Source organism: Odontomachus brunneus, unplaced genomic scaffold, assembly GCF_010583005.1.
Source record: "Odontomachus brunneus isolate Ranch 3 - 2012 unplaced genomic scaffold, Obru_v1 Obru_scaffold_368, whole genome shotgun sequence".
NCBI lineage: Eukaryota > Metazoa > Arthropoda > Insecta > Hymenoptera > Formicidae > Odontomachus > Odontomachus brunneus.
The window spans coordinates 4,814-10,193 of NW_022639818.1; positions in this window are offsets into that span (position 1 = coordinate 4,814).

Consider the following 5,380-nt stretch of genomic DNA (forward strand, 5'->3'; position numbering starts at 1 on the left):
GTTAAAAGAAAGCGACATTATTTCGAATCAATCCTCCTTACTAATCGTGCCGCGCAAGTGCATAGCTTGTCACAACAAAAGATATCCGCTTTATCAATGCGATAAATTCAAACAAATGCCCGTACTTAAACGCATAGAGGTAGTGAAAACCGCAAAGCTTTGTTACAATTGCTTGCGTTCGCATCGAGACAGCCCTTGTAAATTCTCCAATTGCCCAATTTGTCAAAAACGACATAATACGCTATTGTATTGTGACAAATATGCAAACGTTAAAAAAGCAGATTCGACGCAACCCACAACTAGTAACACAGCATGACTACTCGATCAGAGTCGAAGGAGAAATGTAAGCCTCGCGACCTTATCACCTACCTCATCGCCACAATTGTTAACAAGTGCGATGGTGTATATTCGAGATCGTAAACATAATCTGGTTAAGATACGCGCGTTACTAGATACGTGTGCCTCTGCAAATTTCCTTTCGAAAAATATTGTGAGACAATTAGGTTTACACATAGTCGCATGCTCGACGCCTATCAGCGCAATTAACACAATGTGCACCGAATCCAAAGGTTTGGTGAAATTAACGATACAGTCGGTGATTGATGATTATTGTAAAGAATTAACATGTTTAACGATACCATCCGTTACAGACTTAATTCTGTGTAGTATATTTCCACGTAGTTCGATCAATATACCTGCAAATGTTAGATTGGCAAATCCCGAATTTCGCTTGCCACGATCGGTAGATTTATTGATAGGTTCCGGTGCGATATTGTGGATGTTCTCTATCGGTCAAATCAATTTATCGCGGGAAGGTCACGATCTATACCTACAAAAAACGCGTTTAGGTTGGGTAGTTGCAGGTGGTACCGATACAAGAAACGACGGAAACGGTATGTTATCTAATGTTAGAAAATCAGTTAGATAAATTTTGGAACATTGAGGAAGTCGTGACGGACAAACCGAAGTCAACGGATGAGATTAAATGCGAAACGTATATTTTAAACACTGTACGTCGTGACGAGACAGGACGGTACGTCGTCCGCTTACCGTTTCGCACGTCTAAAAAACGTCTTGGTGAGTCACGAATAGGAGCGCTAAGGCGTCTATCGTCGTTAGAACGTAAACTCAACGCGAACGTGACTCTAAAAGACGAATACACGCAAATCTTGGAAGAGTATCTAAAATTAGGTCATATGTCCGTAGTAGAGACACCCGACACCATCGGATATTATATGCCATATCATGCAGTCATTAAGGAATCAAGTATTACCACTAAAGTTCGTGTTGTATTTGACGCGTCCGCGAAAACAAGCAGTGGGGTGTCGTTAACTAACATGCTATTAATAGGACACACAATCCAAGACAAATTGTTTGCACATTTGATTTGTTTCCGTACATATAGAATAGTGCTTACCGCAGATATAGAAAAAATGTATCGACAAGTAGTATTACACCAAGACGATAGGAAATATCAGCAAATTCTCTGGCATAGAAACAACAAGTTAGAGAATTTCCAGATAAATAGACTCACGTTTGGCGTCTCTTTTTCACCATTTCTCGCGATCCGCGTTATAAAAGAACTCGCAGATGACGAAAGTCGTATACACTCTAGGGCAGCCGAGATTATTAAAACGCAGCTGTACGTAGATGACTTATTAACCGGCGCCGAAACGGTCGACGAAGCTCGCACAGTTAGACAAGAAATAACAAATTTATTATTCACTTAAAAAGAGTTATTCGGTCATATTTAGTACGAAATTACACAGCTGACATTCTATCAAAACGAGGCTATTTGTTACATTTATTTAGCGGTTATATATTAGTTATTTCGATAAAAAAATTGTATCCGGAGCATTTTATATGTATGTAGAACAAACTGCAAGCATCATTTTAATAATATACCTTTTTATTTAGCGGTTTGTAGGAATTATGGACACGGCTTTTTCGTTTTTGACATCATTAATCCAATAGAGCCACAGTGACTGAAGAGTCTTAAAGAAAAATTTTTCAAAGAATATATTGAAAACGTCTTACTGTTAAAATAAAAAATTGTGCAATTATTTAAAAAATTAAAAATTATTTAAATATTTTGCAATTATTTAAAAACTGAAAATACACTAGAATCCGTTAGTCCACTTTTGACTTCAATGGTTTTTGTGCCGATGTGCTAGTTAAAATCAACATACAGCGTCTAATCCGTGATAAAATTATGCTCCGCAATCATATCCACTCATTCGTAAAATCTGCTTGAAATTCCATAATTACATATGGTTGTTTAAATGACGAACCGGCTACATAAATATGGTAAAATGTATTATAAATTTCAACATGAATCACTGAATTCTTTCATTTGTATTTAGCACAAAGCTCGGTATCGTAATGATCCTGCTCAAAATTTGGTCCTACTAATATAATTGTTAAGTCCTTTACGTGACATAAAAAATGTAGGTGGATTTCGTAAGTTTTAAATATTCCTTTTTTAAAGCATTTAATGCTACCATGTGAATAATACATTTAAATGCAAACATTTGAATTGAGTAAAGTAATTGATAATATTTGAATTGAGTATAGAAACATAACTGCTTAACAAATGTCCTTGTTCATTTTTCAGATCTGTAACAAACGATCACAAGGCAAGACTAAAGTGGTACAAATCTTCTTATCTGCCACGATCATTACACAAATGGTATTGTATTTAAAGATCTAATACTCCACGAATATAGATAACCGTTAAACTAAATAAAATGTCGCAAATAATCTCGTAGGATATATTTATAAGTTATCACATGTAAACAGCAAAACAAGAAAGAGGCACAACGAAGTGGAAAAAGTTGCAAGTTTTGAAACTATTGTTAATAACATTAAGAAAGTAAGGGTTTGAATTATTTTTGTTTTATGTATGACTTATTGATGAATATTCGTCCAAATTGTACCCAATTATATACGCATTCTAAGTAAGACGCAATACTATATAAAAGAATTTGTATTATGTTAATTATTGAATTATGTTATATTAAAACTTCTCTGAGTAAACTTTATATAGGTATCATTAAAGGAAACTTTTATACAAGCTAAGTAAAAGATGTTTTATAATTAATATAAAATTTTATTATTCTACAGCTCAGTTAAAGTACGAAACTCTAATAACAAATATAATGTCGAAAGAATTTATCATTTGCGTTATATTCAATTTTCCATATAACATATTTTTGTTATATAATTTTGTTATATACTTCTCTATACTTTTCTAAGTACTTGTTTAATTATAGGAGATGATAAACTATATTCCACTAAATATTATCTATCTATTATAGTGAATCACTTAATATTATGGAGAATGTAAAATTTATTAAGCTTTTTAAATTTAATTTACGGTAAGCCAACATTTTTTTCTTCACAATTCATAAAGCATTGTTACTCTGATATTTCCATATTAGAATATTTATTCTTAATTCAGGTAGCATATACTGTTCATGCATTGTGTGATCGTGTTGCAAAGCTCATAAATTTTAACTTTTCGTATTTATTACGCAAATGAAATGTGCAAGAATATACCTACACTAGATTTTAACACGTTTTAAGACAATTTTGAATAATCCAAATATGCATTGTTTTTACTCTAATATATGCATCCTATCTTTAAAATTATATTTTTAAACTGTTATATTCCTACTCAAATTAAACGTACAATTAAAAAGTTTTTAACTATCTAATATATTTGTTTATTAATATCAGTAACTATTACATAAAAACATCGCAAGTACAATAAAAAGTGCCTCTTATTAAAAATATTCATAATTCATTTGTACAAATAACACATATATTATATCATATACAGTAATGTTATCAACGTAATGCTAAAATCATATACAAATATTCCAAATCGTTTAGAAAGGTCTCCAAAAAACATGTGTGTTACGATAGACAGTTACATAATCATTACGAAAATATACAGAACCAGTCTCCAAATCCCTCCACGGTCTCCAAGATCTAAAAGGATTTTTAGCACTATGGAGTGGTTTTAAATGCGAACCTAAAATTTCTTTTAAAATAGACACGTTCTGTTCTGCTTTTTCTTCCGATGTGGTAGTTAAAATTAACGGACAGTGTCTAATCCGTGATAAAAATATGCTTTGCGAACATGTCCACTCATTACTAAAATCTGCTTGAAATTCTATAATTATATTTGGTTTTTTAAAAGACGGACCGGCCACATACATATGGTAAAATGTACTATAAATTTCAACATGAAGCGTTGTACATCTGTGTTTGCAGAAAGAACAAAGTTCTTTGTCATAATGTTCCTGCTCAAAATTTGGTCCTACTAGTATAATTGTTAGTTCCTTTACGCGACATAAGAGATGTATAAATATTTCCCAACCATTTACATACTCCTTTTCTAAGGAATTTAGTGCTACCACGTGAATAACGTATTTAAATGCATGTGTTAAACGTGCGGATGAAATGAGTGGTTCTAGCAAACCAGCATTCTTCATTCCATAATATAATGTTAGCGGTCCTGATACATAATCACAGTAGAAATATTTATAATATATTGCAGCTATACTGTTGTATCTTCCGTTAGGACACCCATATAATCTAATAAATGTATTCATGTCATTAAAAGATATTCTTTGACTAAAAGGTATTTGCATAAGTTTAGTGAATTTTATGTCAGTGAATTTGTGTACACTAGTCACGATATTAGTGTTGATATATAATACAAACTGTTGGCATTTTTGCTCATGCAAACCTTGAAATATCTGTACATGGTCAATACAATAATATTCCGAATAACACGTTGTACAGTGTAACAAATTAATCTGTCTATGACAAATAGAGCATGATTTTGCAAAAAGAATCATCTGTTCTTCATACGTCTTTAGCTTACGTGGAATCCATTTTTTAATTGAGCTTAAAAATTGTTGTCTTAACGTGATCCAATTAGTTAAACTTAAAGCACAGTCTCGACGTATTTCATTCTCTCGTAAAAATCGGTTTATATATCCACAGATCTGCATATGGTATGGACGATGCAACAATCTGTGTTCAGGAGTGCAATAAGAGATCATATCGCACAGATTACATGATATAAAAGATCCATTGTTTACTTTCTTGCAGACGTGGCAAATGTTTTCGTGAAAGAAGCTATTATAATTATTAATATTAATACGTGGTTCGAATACGTTCACATCGATTACTTTAGAAAAATTACTCATGGTGGGATATTTTGTTCGACGTATGATATCAATTTAGAAATGAAGTGTGTTGCTTCTTGTAACAGAAATAATGTAAATGTCTGTCCACAGCAGATTTATAACTGAGCTGTTCACATTTCAGATCTATAGCAGACTACTGTAGAGGCGACATTAAGAAG